The sequence below is a fragment of the Oncorhynchus nerka genome, linkage group LG28 (genome assembly GCF_034236695.1).
Source record: "Oncorhynchus nerka isolate Pitt River linkage group LG28, Oner_Uvic_2.0, whole genome shotgun sequence".
NCBI classification, from domain to species: Eukaryota; Metazoa; Chordata; class Actinopteri; order Salmoniformes; family Salmonidae; genus Oncorhynchus; species Oncorhynchus nerka.
In genome coordinates this window covers 40532077-40548496 of record NC_088423.1, presented here as the reverse complement: position 1 = coordinate 40548496, position 16420 = coordinate 40532077, and the positions used below count along the sequence as shown (strand labels likewise).

The following is a 16420-nucleotide window of genomic DNA, read 5'->3' as shown; positions in this document are numbered from 1 at the left end:
TCAACACTGTTTAGCTCCCTTAAATGAGCTTTTATCATATTTTCATCCATAACTTGTGTATTTAGGATAGTGGCAAATAGACTAACAGCTTAATCTACTACCAAGCTGAGGGAGATGCCTAAAAAATGTATTATTTCTGTTTTTGTGCTGTACTTTTCACTCTTTTCCATACGGTGTCTGTCAGTGACCCTGTTGTTCCTCCACACTGATGACAAGCTGGATCTGTCTGTTTGGCTTGCTCTGAACTGTCTGTCTAACTCTCTCTCCCTCCCTCCATCTCTCTTTCTCCCTCTAGCTGCCCTCTGATTGTCCGGGGAGTCAGCAGCAGCATCAGGGTCCTTCTCGTGTGGCGGCTGTCGGCCCGTACATCCAGTCGTCCACCTTGCCTCGCGGCCCAGTGAGACACGAGCTGCTGGTCAAACCTGCTGTCTACCCCGACGCCACCGCTAACATGCCTGCACAACCAGATCCCCAGGGCAAGGCCAACACAGGTGCGACAGTGACCTTAACCTTACACATGTTCATTTCACCTTTCCCCTCTCACTTCCTACCTCTTGGCCCTGGCAAACGTCTGCCTGACAATTCTTCTGCTGAAGTCTCCACTCCACCTCTTACGCTCACAGTCTCCTTTTAATGAAGGTACTCTATATCTCCACCTCAGCTGAGTGATGCATAAAATCCAGATGACGAGCTTGTAAGAGGTTTGACATGTGACTGAGTTCCCCACCCTTAACAGGAGCTGAGGATTCTGAGATACCCCGGTTGGTAGATGGGCTCCGGTTGTAAAGTGACTCTGAGCTTTTACAACCGAAGGTAACCTATGGACTTGGTGCTCTGGTGTGGCTACTTCCTCTACCAATGCCCCTAACCATAGATCTAGGATCCCATTACCCTGCTAATTTGAACCTGAACCATTCAGGGGATTGAAAAGATACCAGACCTTGAATCAGTGGTTATGTTGCTGTGTTGTGGTGCCCGTCTGAGATGATAGCCTACCTTCTCCTTATCCATAATTCTTCCGCCACTAAATGGTGACTTATGTCTGCCAGGGTGGAATACCAGCCCTCATGTTGCTGTGTGATTGTGCATTCAGAGGTTGAACCAGGGAAACCTCAGTAGTATCCTCTTCAGATTGGTCAAATAGCTACTATGAATTTACCTAATCTACAGATAAAATAAAGGAAACACCAACATAGTCTTAATAGGATGGGCCAAAACAGCTTCAATGCCCAGATTCTACAAGTGTCTGGAACACTGTTGGATGTAACACCATTCTTCCCTGAGAAATTCCATAATTTGGTGTTTTGTTGATGGTGGTGGAATATTCTGTCTCAGGCCCAGCTCCAGAATCTCCCATAAGTGTTCAATTGTGTTGAAATCTGGTGACTAAGACGGCCATGGCATATGGTTTACATCGTTGACATGCTCATCAAACCATTCAGTGACCACTCGTGCCCTGTGGATGGGGGCATTGTCATCCTATATGTCATCCATAGCCAAAATAATGGCCTGCCCAACATTTTATGCATGATAGGATGTTAATTGCTTAATTACCTCAGGAACCACACCTGTGTGGAAGCACCTGCTTTCAAAAACTTTGTATCATTAATGCACTTGTGTTTCCATTATTTTGGCAGTTACCTTTACATTGGCACTAAAGGCATCTACATGAATCCCATCCGAAACAGTTCAGAACTATTTGTGCATATATTATGATGCCATTCTGTGATGTTTCTGTTCGTTCCACGCCCAGAAGCGGCCCTCTTCCGGGGAGCCGGAACTGATTGAATCAGCCCGGTGTCAGACTCGGCCCGGAATCAAAATGAATGACTGCCCAGAATCGTCCCAAGTACATCGGGCTGTTTCTGTCTACCAGAATTCAGCTGACTTTGCTGGCATCTTACCAGAATCCCCCCCAGAAGCGACCCGTTGCAAATTTAATGTATACAAAATTACCGGATTTAGTCATTTTCGATAGTACTATTATACATTTTATACATATAAATTATACCCATCCACAAAAAAAAACATTTTGTCTTTGAGGAAACACCATACACGTGGTGACCATGTCAGCGTGCATGCACCAAGCCTGCCACAGGAGTCACTACAGGGTGATGGGACAAGGACATCCAGGCCGGCCAAACCCTCCCATAACTCGGACGACTCTGGGCCAATTGTTCGTCCCCTCATGGGTCTCCCAGTCGTGGCCGGCACGGGTCTCGAACCAGCATCTGTAGAACCACAGTTTGCACTGCAACGCAGTGTCATAGACCGCTGCGCCACTCGGGAAGTTCCATCCACAAAGTTTTTCCTGCTCATCAATTGCCTTGCACAAGTATCAAAATACTACACAGGACTCTTAAAGAATTTCATTTAAATGTTAATTGTATTTTTTGATCACAATGAGGAAAATATGGAAAAATAAATAATTAATTAAATGCTAATTAATTATATAAAGCAGCCTGTGTAATCATCTGCCAGAGAGTAGCCCCAATCAGCCCGAGCCCCAAGTAATACATTTGGGCCTGATAACTCACACCGGAATCGGCCTGAGCTGAATACCTACATCTTAGCCATAAGTAATGCTGCCAAAGGCGGCCCAGACTCAGGCCACATAACGTCAGCCGAGTGCTCCGACTCTCAGCCGAGTGCTCCGACTTTCAGCCGGAATCGGCCTAGATCCACTGTGCTAGCTGGGTTTTGGTCTTCAGCAAGGTTTTTTTTTCGGCTGTTCATGCAAACAAATTTTGGTAGCCGAAGTCTACACCCATTCGTCAGTCATTGGTCAACAGTAGGGATTCTTCAATTAAATTTTTCTTGGCATGCGGAAGGAAGCCTTTAGTAGAGTAGTCATTCCTTCCTGTAATGACATACGTATTCCACCAGAGGGGAGAGTAATGCAAATTGATACGATGGTCAGATTACCCTATCCAAATTCTACAGTGCTTCTGAGTAGGAATGACAAATTCGGTACTATTTTACTCACAAGTGAGTAATGGATTTGACTCAATTGTTGGGCTGAATAGAATACTGGTGGAGATATTGTCCTCAATTTCCATTTCATATCCAGTCAACCGATTATTTCCCATGAGGTCTTCTTAACTCATGAATTAAATTTTCATTCACTTTTTGAATTTATTTAAATGTAAGGAAATTGACCCCAACACTGACAATGAGAGCTTTGATTCAGTCAGGTTGCATAAATGCCACACTAATGACACACACAAAACCAGTTAAAGCACATTGGTTGGTCTTTTTTTATTATCTACAGAATGACTCAGCCTTACTCATGCACTTGGTCACTCACTCGTTCAGTCCGCCTTAAAGAACTACCCTGGTAGAAGAAGGTGTGTGTGTGTGTGTGCACGCGTGTGTAAGTGCGCGTGTGTCAGGGAGAGGCATCAATAAACATTTATCATATGAACTCAAAACTAGTCATTTCATCTGTCCATCTTTTCCTTTACACATCCTTTTCAGTGCAAAATGAGGGAAAAACAGGAGTTAAAGTAACAGGTTTTCCCCAGTCTGCCGTGATGTTACATGCAATCACTTCTGCGTGATGAGCCAATATGCAGTGGGTAAGAAAAGCTGAACATCTCTTCCCAACTATTTTGCAATCTGTGGCACGGCTGTACATTTGTTGGTCCTTAAATGAAACTGGTGTATTTTTTAAAATTTATCTGGGAAAAAAAGAGGGAGACCTAGGGGAGGAAAGAGGTGAATCTGTAGCCGGTTCAAACCCCTCCAGAGCTCTCCTCCATCGACGGGGAAGTGTCCTTGCCTGGCCCCGGGTCCAGCCATACCTGCACCCCTCACCATGCCCACACTGGGCCCCCTTCTCTGGCCTATAACGGACCGAATCTTTAACACTAGATATCTGGATATCTAAGGCTCCTCTGCTTTTTGTCTCTTGTGCATTTTTGGTTATTTTAGAATCCATGTTCTTGCTTAAGCCTCTAAAAGACGGCTGAAATAAAAAGTACACACTCCCTCTGGTGTGGTGTGCTCTGTGTGAGTGTGTCCGCTTGCGGTTTGTTACCCTTTCAGTAGATTCTATGTGGGCAGAGAGAGAGAGAGAGAGAGAGAGAGAGAGAGAGTTGTGTGGGTGTGGAAATATGTTTTGAGGGGGTATGTTTGTTATGGAAGAAACATTTTTCTTTAGTATTGTCTTCGTCATCTCTCTTTCTGCCAGATCTCTGTTGTTGTATGTGTTGCTGTGAGGCAATACTGCCTGTTGGTTGAATTAAACCGTGCCTGTTGCTATTCTCCTTCCACTCTGGATTCGGAAGCATTCTAAATGGGTCCGTTGGAACGAACACATTATCTCCAGAAGAACTGACAGTCTGACAACCATGTGGTTTCGGCTGGCCCGATCAGGTCTAAATCAGTTACTGAGGAAATTAGAAAGATGGAAAGAACTAGCTAGTTCTACCACATTTTGCGCTCCTGTACTGTCCTCATTCTGCTGTGAAAAGAGAAGATCCTGCCACAGGGTATTCCTATATAGCCCACTTTGTCCAGACCCTTTCTAAATATATTTTGCCTTCCATTGGTTTCAATTGAAAGTATTTTTAGAAAACACCCCTTAAACCACAACTTCCTAACCACCACCCTCACCCCCTCTCTCAGCTAAATTGTCAGAGTGGGGCCCTTCTGGACCAGAGCCCAACAGCAGTATTCATGGGTCATCCTCCACACTGCCCAGAATGACCTCTCACCCCAACCCCAACACAGAGCAAGGTAACCACCCCCACAGCACAACAACCACACATAAGTATGACTGTAGACTCAACAACACGATGACCAGATATGTAGTGGCCAAATCATATCCGCGAACCCACCCAAACATGAAGACTCAAATTGCCACTTTCCTTGAATATGTACTTAATTACTTACACAGTCCAGAGAGGGTTTTGCTATTGTTTTCCCTGTATGTTTGCATAGTTATGTTTTACACCTATGTTGTTGTGTGTGTAGATGAGACTGAGGAGATGAAGAAGGACAGGAGGGTGCGTCCCTTTTCCATGTTTGAGCCCACTGAGGTGCCCACCGCCTCCCTCCGCAAGAACCAGAGCAGTGACGACCTGGTCAGAGACTCCCAGGTAAGAACTGTGGATCTCAACAAAAATGCCCCTTAGCTATTTTTACTGCAGACCCAATGGATGGTGCCCAGAATGTCAGAAAACTGAACATGTATTAAACAGAACACTTAACATCAGGAGTTGTCCTTGATCAGTTGTGTGTGTGTGTGTGTGCATGCCATTCCTCTGTGGTCTAACGAGCTCCTCTCTATCCTCCTTTCCCCAGTCTGCTGCTAAACCCCCAGTTAAGGTTCCCCCACCCGTTGCCAGTAAACCCAAAGCCCACAGTGGTGCCCCCTATGGCAAGCCAGGCTTCAACACAGGCACCTTCCCCAAGGCCAAGCCTCCCAGCCAGCACCAGCAATCCCAGGGGGGCCCACAGGCCCATGTCTCCCTGCCCCCCTCCCAGAGCCAGACCCTACCCCTGCCCTCAAAGCAGGACCCCCCTCCGGCCGCCACCGTCAGACCCTTCACCCCAGAGCTGCCTAAAGACCTGATCAAGCCCCAGACCCTGACAGCCAGCTCCATCTACTCCATGTACACCCAGCAGCCCACCCCAGGCAAGCCCTTCCCACCGGCCTTGCAGGGGGCTCTCAACAGGAGCCAGAGTCGCGGCAACGGATTTGTCAGTGGTAAGACTACCTTCTGGTTCCTCTTCTGTTCCTGTTGACTTTATCAGGGCTACTGTCTGTCTGGAGTCATTTGGCTATTTGTCTTAAGACTTTGTCAATCAAGAAAGATGTGTGAACCATGGCTCCAAAGCATTTCACTGAACACCAGAGTACTAGAACCAGTCTTGCTTCTGTTCTTTTCTCTGTTTTACACTTACTGCAAGAGTAACTCCTAACAGAGAGGTTAAAGCAGGCTGCCGTCAGTCTTATGTTAAGTACCTAGGAGAGTACAGTCATTGAATTTAGCCAGTGGAGAAGAGAGGGTCCTGACTCAGAACAAGCTCCTGTTAGTGAATCTAATTAAAGGTAATACTCCCCGAGGCATGGCAATCGTTAAGTAAAACATCAAAGTAATCCTCATCATCACCCTGTTACTATTACCGGTTTGCATATGCAGATATGTCTGACTAGGTTTGTAATGAGTTAGTATCACCTGTGGGATTTCTCCTCTTGAGTGAAACAGAGGACATGAACTCTCCGGGATCTGCTCTGCTCTGGCCAGGAAAAACTTGATGCCCTGGTTATGATAAGACAAACTACTTTTAGGATCTGCTCTGTTCTGGCCAGGAAAAACTTGATGCCCTGGTTATGATAAGACAAACTACTTTTAGGATCTGCTCTGCTCTGGCCAGGAAAAACTTGATGCCCTGGTTATGATAAGACAAACTACTTTTAGGATCTGCTCTGCTCTGGCCAGGAAAAACTTGAAGCCCTGGTTATGATAAGACAAACTACTTTTAGGATCTGACGAGCACCTAGAGTTTTTACTGGTCAGGTCACATGATCAGAATAAACCCTTGGTCCTATCTGAGACTGGCTTTGTCTCAATCTCAATGTTATACTCACAGTGCAGCTCCCTCAATAATTGCTTTTTCTTCAGTTGTCTGTTTTAATGCAGCGTGCTCCTAGTTTTTTTTGTTTAGTTTATATATATAAAATGCAAATGAATTACTTAAAAATCATACAATGTGATTTTCTGGATTTTTGTTTTAGATTCCGTCTCTCAGAGTTGAAGTGTAACTATGATAAAAATTACAGACCTCTACGTGCTTAGTAAGTAAGAAACACTGCCGATTTTGCAGGTTATCAAATACTTGTTCTCCCCGCTGTATAACATTCTATTGGTTGCAAGAATTTTGTATAATCATTTCAATTGAAAAAACTCTACGTTTTGAATACAGCGTTGTTTTGTGTATCAGTTCATAAACCATGGAATCGGTACATCCAACATCTCTTCCCAACTATTTTGCAATCTATATGGCACGGCTGTACATTTGTTTGTCCTTAAATAAAAAAATATACCAGTTTCATTTATCACAATTTTCTTTAGCCAATTTGGTCTTTAAAACTTCTCGACAACATTCCGCTGAAATGGCAGCGCGCAAAATTCAAAAATATTTGTTAGAAATATTTAACTTTCACACATTAACAAGTGCAATACACCAAATGAAAGATAAACCTCTTGTTAATCTACCCATCGTGTCCAAATTTCAAAAAGGCTTTACAGCGAAAGCACAACATATGATTATGTTAGGTCAGAGCCAAGTCACAAAAACACACAGCCATTTTTCCAGCCAAAGAGAGGAGTTACAAAAAGCAGAAATATAGATAAAATGAATCACTAACCGTTGATGATCTTCGTCAGATGACACTCATAGGACATCATGTTACACAATACATGTATGTTTTGTTCAATAAAGTGCATATTTATATCCAAAAATCTCAGTTTACATTGGCGCATTGCATTCAGTAATGTTTTGCTTCCAAAACATCTGGTGATTTTGCAGACAGCCACATCAATTTACAGAAATAGTCATCATACACTTTAATATAAGATACACTTCTCCTTAATGCAACCGCTGTGTCAGATTTTTAAAAACTTTACGGAAAAAGCAAACCATGCAATAATCTGAGTACGGCGCTCAGACGACAAAACAAGCCAAAGAGATATCCGCCATGTTTGAGTCAACAGAAGTCAGAAATACCATTATAAATATTCACTTACCTTTTGATGATCTTCATCAGAATGCACTCTCAGGAATCCCAGTTCCACAATAAATGTTTGATTTGTTCAATAAAGTTAATCATTTATGTCCAAATAGCTCCTTGTTGTCAGCGCGTTCAGCCCAGTAATCCAACTTCATGACGCACGAGCAGACAAAGTCAAAAAGTTCCGTTACAGTCCGTAGAAACATGTCAAACGATGTATAGAATCAATCTTTAGGATGTTTTTAACATAAATCTTCAAAAACTACAAACCTCAGATTTCCCACTTCCTGGTTGGATATTTCTCAGGTTGTCACCTGCCATATGAGTTCTGTTATACTCACAGACATCATTCAACCAGTTTTAGAAACTTCAGAGTTTATTATATCCAAATCTTCTAATAATATACATATATTAGCAACTGCGACTGAGTAGCAGGCAGTTTACTCTGGGCACACTTTTCATCCAAATGTGAAAATGCTGCCCCCTATCCCAAACAGGTTAATGCAGGGCCGACAGACAGGTCTATGAAGGCAATTTACAATGGCAGCTTTTGTTCCCACCATTTCTGTTGTTAGCGTGCTGTGATGATCATATCTGCAGTTACACTGGATGGGCGGAAGCCACACTGCGATTCTGGGAGTACTTCCTCAGACTGGCCTAGCAGTCCGTTGACAAGGACATGTGCAACTACTTTGCATGTGGTTGACAGGAGGGAGATGCCTCTAGTTCCCACACTCTGCCTTGTCTCCCTTTTTGAAGATGGTCACTATCAGAGCATCCGTGAGCTCTTGGGGTAGTTGTTCCTTGTCCCAGATCTTCAGGAGCAGGGCATGTATGTGGTGGGGTGCTAAAAATACAAGAAAGCCCATTGGGCCTCTGTTACCAGAATGCTAACAATTATCACAAACTAATAGAAAAATCACATGCACGCTGTTAGCTAAATGCTAACGAGCGAAAATGAACAAACTTATTGCAAAAATGGGTAAATCCAGTTCATAAAGTTATACAAGCATAGCTAGTAGCTATCTAATGTCATTTGTGAGAGTGTGGATGGACATTTACAAGTGAAAGTGAATAAGACACATTGTGCAATTGAACAAAGTAGTGATGCATGCTTTTCTGAAGGAAAAGCAGCATGTGTACAGACGACAAAGGGGAGAAGAACGGAGGAGGAAAAAGATGCTAGTACAGTGGTCACCAAACGGTTAATCACTATCGACTGGTTAATCTTCAAGGCACTCCTAGTCGATCAATAAACATTTCTGTAGAAAAGCCAATGATGAAGGCGTAAAGGCTTGTGCTCTTTTTTCCGTGTTATTCGTGTTGCGCTGTTGGCAGTAGGTGCACTTGTTTCAGAAGACCTGCGCACCAGGTAGGCAAAGTGTCCCAATTTTGATGCATTTCATTTGTCTGAAAAGATTCACTCCACCTACCCGGCAGACTGGGAGATCTGTGGCTAAATTGAGTGTGCCTACTGCGCTGATCAATCGAATAGCTCAAATCACGACCTCGGCCACAGCAAAGTTTGATACGGTCATATGTGAGATTTCATAACTTTTAAAACCATGACCAGAGAGAGACTGTCAAAGAATACAGCAGAGCTGCTGTTTTTATTAGTGAGTTCATGTCTAAGTTTTTAAATTTTGCAGTCAGAATGACTGCTCATTAGCTTGAAGGGGGTCCCTCATGGCCCAGCGGTGCTTCTGTTAATGTCGGGAGACTGATACAAGGGCAGCAACCACATGGTCCTTAACAGATAGGGACCGGGTCCAGTGGCATGTAAAAAACTGTCAGTTTGCCCTTGAGCAAGGCACTTAACCCTAATTTGCTCAAGAGGTGAGATACTACTGTGGCTTTCCTGTAAAACAACACATTTCACTACACCTGTGTGTGTGACAATAAAACATATATTTTTAATTTTTTAAATTATTTTATTTACTGCCTGGATGATATTCTTAAAAGCTGATTCAAATGTTACATGTTCTCCAACTCTGGTCCTGGTGTGTCATTGTTTATTAGCAGGAAAAAAGGTTGTCTCTTTGTTGTTTTTATAAAGCTTGCTTTAAATCCTAACCGATTCTCTCTGTTTATTTCTGTCTCTCTCTGTGTGTGAAGTGTACGGTAAGCCCGTGATCCCCAGCGGAGGCCCCCAGCACCCAGAGAACCCTTACTGCGAGCAGCGACACTCCCCAGACCAGCACTCTGAGGTGGACCACGGGGCCCCCCATGTCCCCCCCACCGAGGGCCAGCAGGGGGAGACAGAGCGCACCCCTCGTCCCCTCAGCCCCACCAAGCTGCTGCCCTTCATCTCCAACCCTTACCGCCACCAGAGCGACGGGGACCTGGAGGCCCTCAGGAAGAAGCTGTACAACGCCCCACGGCCCTTGAAGAAACGCAGCTCTATCACAGAGCCCGAGGGCCCCGCGGGGCCCAACATACAGAAACTGCTATACCAGAAGACCACACTGGCTGCTATGGAGACCATCCTCACCACGCCCACCACACCCGAGGCTGTGAAGGAGGAGGGAGGGGCAGGGCCTGGTGTTCCAGGGGCCCAGATTGGTGGGGATAGCAGCCAACCGGAGAGTGCAACACTTGAGGCTTGTGAAGTCCTGCCCCCTTCCCCTAACCTCCTCCCCCACTCCCCGCAGAGCACACTCCCCCACCAGCCATCCCAAAGAAAGACAGAGAGGAGTTCACTCCACCTCCCCATCCGGCCCATCCTGCACCGCGACCTGACCAGCCCCTGTTCCCCGCACCACCCCCTGTTGCTGCTGTTGGCATGGAGGAGCCCAGCCCACCCAGCCTGACCCCTCCTCCAGAGACTTTCACGGAGGAGTTCCCCCCCTACCCCCCACCACCGTACCCCAGCGGGGCTGGACAGGAGAGCCTGGGGGAGGACACTCTCAGCATGCAGGCACCAGAGGTCACCGGGCAGGTCACATTGCCACCTGTAAGAAACCTAAGTTACACTGTTGTTTTAATGATGTTGATACATTTCATTTTAAGTGACATTCATAAACATCAGCTCGCAATCAGACACATTTAACACCAGTAGCAGATCCAACACATCCACTCTACGTCTTAAACCATAGCATATATTAACAGTAGCCGACTGTACTCTACAGTACTGTATGTGCCTCATGTTGTTAGTCTCATGGTCGGATCATGGGTTGTTCTGACTGTTCAGATCATACAGTACATGTTCACCCTCCACCCTCTCATTGGTTATATGAGCACATTAATCCTGATCGAGTGCAGTAGGAAGTGGAAACTATTCAATCTTCGCCCGTCCAAGGGTGACAATGAAATGAGCTTTGGTTATTTTCTAGCCATGTAAGTAAACAACATGCTGCATTCCATTGTTGATCCCATCTAAGCTGGTTTATCAGTGGGGTCCTACTAGGGCTGGGCGATATGGCCAAAATATCATATCACAGTATTTAAATGTAAAAAATGGACGGTATGACTATTTGACGTTTTTGAATAACAAAAGTTCTAAATTTGCTTTGAGTAGTGCGTGACCCTAGGGTGTCAACACATTCTAAGTGATTTTAATGGGTCTCCTCCATTCTGATTGTTACACTGTTCAATTCAACCAAAAATTATTTTCAATTTCTACATTTCCTGCACTTATTTGAGATAATTTCCACACTGCCACGTAGGGCTGCACGATGTAGGCAAACAATCCAAGCCTTATTTTTAACCAAATGTTGCAATTGCGATTTACAAGGCTCATCGCTTTACAAGGCTCATCGCGCTCTAGCGACTCCTTGTGGTGGCCCGGGCGCCTACAGGCTGACCTTGGTCGTCAGTTGAACAGTGTTTCCTCCGACACCTTGGTGCAGCCGGCATCCGGGTTAAGCGAGCGGGTGTTAAGAGGTGTGGTTTGGCAGTTCATGTTTCAGAGGACGTATGACTCGACCTTCACCTCCTGAGCCCATTGCGGAGTTGCAGCGATGAGACAAGATAAAAAATTGGAGAGAAAAATGCAATGAGTTCTAAAAAAAGAAAATACTAACTAGCTGTTTGCAGATGTAAGAAACACAAACTAATAGTGTAATTATACAACGCTTGTGGATTTATATTAAGAAGCAAAGTGAAACAGCATCATTGTCATCAACATTGTTGGATGTACTGCATTGACCATGCAGACTGAAGTCAAGTATCTCATGGTCGAGGAACAACGAATGTGCTCCTTGAGTGACGGGACAAGGCTAGGTCTGTGTGAAAAGCGACTGGAGAGAGAGAGCGTAGAGAGATGACTCAAGTAGTGAAGTAAACTATAAAAATTGACGTTACACACAACGTACCACATTTAAACAAACATTCAAATACCGTTATAGAAAGTTAAAGTAGGTAAAGTAAAAACCCAAACCTGTCCGTGCATCACTACCTGTAAATTGTAAAAATACGGTATACTACCCATTAATAGGACAGTAATAGGTCCTACCCTAGGAGTGTTGATGAATGGTCTGATGCATTTTTGCCTCCCAGTCCCTGCTCTCTTCCACTGAACCCAATGGGCCCCTGTTAAGACCCACAAAGGGGCCTTTCTTTCATGGTGCCAGTAATAACCATAATCTGGTTGAGTAATAATCAGGTTGCTTAGTGAAACCAGTTGTTTATTCACTGATTTGGTCATCTCACAATAAGCTCAGTACTGAGCTAGGAGCTGAAGGAACAGGTCACTCATAACTTTTCTCTCTTTCAAGCCAGGGTATTCAAATTCAATGGATACTCTGGATGCTCTATCGAATCGTTTTTGCAACGTGTTTATTATTCTTTAGCATGATGTTGCATTGTGGGCCATTCATATGAACTGAGCATTGATTTGGAATGTGGCTCAAGGACCTCCATATATCATCTCTCTATCCGTTTGAGCACAGATGGGACCGGGCACTAGCTAAAATCCGTAGACACTTCCTTGTGAGTGTGTGTCAGTGGCTGTGGGACTTCATCAAGGCATGACATTGTTTGAAAAGTGTAGTCACCTCCGTGTGTCTGTATTAGGGGAAGAGGACCAACCTGCGTAAGACTGGCTCAGAAAGGATTGACCACGGTATGAGGGTGAAGTTTAACCCTCTGGCCCTGCTCCTGGACTCCTCTCTGGAGGGAGAGTTTGACCTGGTCCAGAGGATCATCTACGAGGTAAGACTATGTCTGTGTATGTATAGATGTATACTGTATATTATTCCCTAAAGTGGCTCTCTATTAAGGTATTTTGTAAGCAAAGATTTTCATAGACGAACAGTGTTTACAAGTGCTTTTTAACAGGCTTGTGTGTAGTGAAGGAACATGTACAAAGTTGTTTTTGTAATAACAGGTAGAATGGCAGCTGGTAAACCATCCCTCTCAAAGTGAAGTACTGTATAGTCTTAATGTTTGTTTTGTAGTCTTAGCTGATTATAATTTGTATTAAGTGGGTGTAAAATATTCTGTGTGTAAAGCGAGTTGTGAAATTATATCCACCTCTCTCTCCCCTCTCAGGTGGAGGACCCTAGTCTGCCAAATGATGAGGGGATCACAGCCCTCCACAACGCAGTCTGTGCCGGACACACGGAGATCGTCAAGTTCTTGGTGCAGTTTGGTGTCAACGTCAACGCAGCCGACAGTGATGGATGGTGAGTGGACCCTATACTACCAACACCTCTGATTGTGATTCTTATCGCAGTCAGTGATAGGAGTGTTGTAAACTGCAGTCCAACTTGAACTCTTACTTGAAAGTATTTTGGAATATATATATATATTTTTTTTCTCTTAATATCACACTCCCTTTTCCTCCATTTCTCTTTCTTCTTTTCCCTCTCTCTCTCGTTCTCTCTCAGGACTCCGCTGCACTGCGCGGCCTCCTGTAACAACGTGCAGGTGTGTAAGTTCCTGGTTGAGTCGGGAGCAGCTGTGTTTGCTATGACCTACAGTGACATGCAGACGGCAGCAGATAAGTGTGAGGAGATGGAGGAGGGATACACCCAGTGCTCCCAGTTCCTCTACGGTTAGTAGCTCAACATATCTACTGATCCTATAGCCTTGAGTGTTATGTCTGGGGAAAGTTTGTGTGTATGCGTGCATATATCTCTGTGTGTGTATGCTTTGTACATTTTTGTATGAGTGTAAGTGTTCTTGCTCTGCTAAACCCTCTTTCTCCTCTTTCCTCCAGGAGTGCAGGAGAAGATGGGCATTATGAACAGGGCCGTAGTCTACGGCCTGTGGGACTACTCCAATGACAATTCTGATGAGCTGGCGTTCCGCGAGGGTGACTGCATGACCATCGTTCGCCGGGAGGACGAGGACGAGATCGAGTGGTGGTGGGCGCGCATGGGCGACACCGAGGGGTACATCCCTCGGAACCTTCTGGGGGTGAGTCCCAGTGTCACAACTGAGTTTCCTCAAGTTAAACCTTACTGAATAACTTTGCATTAAGAGGTTAATTATTGTTTGATAATGTTCCAATGTATCTAATAAGCAGTATGTGTATCTTTCTCAACAGCTTTACCCAAGAATCAAGCCCAGACAGAGAAGCCTGGCTTAGACCGGCTCATCCTGAACTGGACACGGTCTGCATCTTAGGCTATGTTTACATAGGCATCCCAATTCTAATATTTTTTTCCCACTAATTGGTCTTTTGACCAGTCACATCAGATCTTTTCACATCAGAACTTTTTCAGAGCTGATCTTATTGGTCAAAAGACCAAATGGTGAAGAAAAATGCCTCTCTAAATGCAACCTAATTGGTCCACAGTAGCTTTCTCTCCTCGTCTCCTCTCCTCGTCTTTCTCTGCTTCATCTGCTCTGACCTGTCATGTCACGATGGGTACTAGTAATATGTTAGAAGGTTCCGGGGTAATTTGATCTCACTTTGCCAGCTCTTTCACATCAGTGAGGATGGATGAAATGAGGCAAGGGAGCCAGTCGAGACCACAATTAATATGGAGATCCATGCAGGCTTTAACAGGACTTTACAAGGACAGGCCAACAATCACATGAAGAAGCGTTGAAAGACCAAACCACTTGAAGGATTTTAAACTGACCTATGAACACTACTTGTCAGGCGGGCCTATAACCACTGACTCTATGGCCCGACTGTGGCACTTTTATATACCAGCAGAAGAGGTTTTCCACGTGTATTTTTCAGACCACTATGTGTGTATAAGGCACTAAAGGCATTATGTTTCTCTACATGTTAGTCATATTATTTTCAGATCAGATTTAAGTATCTGCAGTTATATTGATCGGAACTCTGGGGATAAATGGAACAAACAGTATTTTCTATGTAGAAAGGTGATTTTTACACTTCTAAAACAGTCTTTCAAACTGTGTTTTCTTCTGGGTTATTATTTAATTTGAACCCTGTTAGAAAGAGCTGGAGCTGAAGAGAGTATTAGGTGAGTGAATGAATGAGTGTAATGTTTGGTGATGTGTGACATTCTGTCTAAACAGTTATTCTGTTACCTCGACAATCCCTGTGGGGGCTCGGTCTGTTTGTCATTTCCTGTTTTTAGTGGCCGTGTCCCTCTGTGTAACTAAAATGTTTAACCCATGTTTCAGCATTGACCCTACTGTATTGGCAAGAGTTAATGTGTGTGTGGTGCTATTACCACTGTTCAGCTTATCAAATTGGGGGGGGGGGGGGGGGGTGTATAATGCTAATGTTTGGCTAAATTTAGCCTATGCCACTGTTGATTTAGCAATTGCTATTGACTCTTGTTCTTTTATGATGCCAATATAGCCTGTGATATGTTTTCTATGTGAGCAGATTATTAGCATCGCTCATTATGTTTCTCTACACTGGCTTTATGGTTGAGATATAACAAACCTAATTGTACTGCGGTTGTGCTATTGTCACAATGAGCATTCCTCTGAAACTAACTCACTTGTCGAATCCATGTTTTCTGTTGCTGAAATGATGTCCACACAATTCATTTGGACCATTTAGCCATGTAGGAAGGATGAGACTAAACTTCAAGAGACATTTTTCACCTGTTATACCTGTGTAGCTTTTGATTGAAGAGTAAGAGATGGCAAAAGATTCATGGTTACAATGGCAGACAAGGATGTCTTTCCTTCAAATCTCTCAAGCAGGTTTAATTGAATGAAAACTCGGTTCATCTGCTCATTCATAGTAAGGAATTCTGCATCAACTCGCCTCCACCCTTCCCACTGTCTTACTCAACAGATGTATTTATTTTTGTTACCTTATTATCATTTGTTTTTGTCTCGTCGAAACTATAACCTCATGTGGAGAATTGTAAACATTTACAATAAAAATACTTTGCAAAGGAATGGCTGTGACTGTGTCTTCTAGACCTGGGGCCATATGTATCAAGCGTCTCAGAGTAGGAGTGCTGTTTAGGATACATTTAGTCTTTTAGATCACCATGAACATGATTCCATGGACGGGGGGGGCTGATCCTAGATCAGCACTGCTACTCTGAGATTCTCGATGCATACGGTCCCAGAAAGTTGTGTGCTACCATTAGAATGATTCGATCCTCTTTTTGTGAGATGAAATAGTGCTCCGCATTCTTAAAAATATGTAAGTATCTTAATCGCCTGTGAATTGGTTTCAGGTAAGACTATTGTTATAGAAGTTTATTTGAGATATGAAGCAGTGGACTACATAAACTTTAGAATACACAGAGGAACACTGAGCTAGTGCAGTCTGTTATATACTGAACA

At 44.1% G+C, this 16420-nt stretch overlaps 1 pseudogene; it reads left to right on the top strand.

Annotated features, from left to right (window-relative positions):
- The window catches only part of LOC115113228 (apoptosis-stimulating of p53 protein 2-like), a 54114-nt pseudogene extending 38090 nt beyond the window's left edge, over positions 1 to 16024 (top strand).
- Positions 16025 to 16420: the final 396 nt, after the last annotated feature.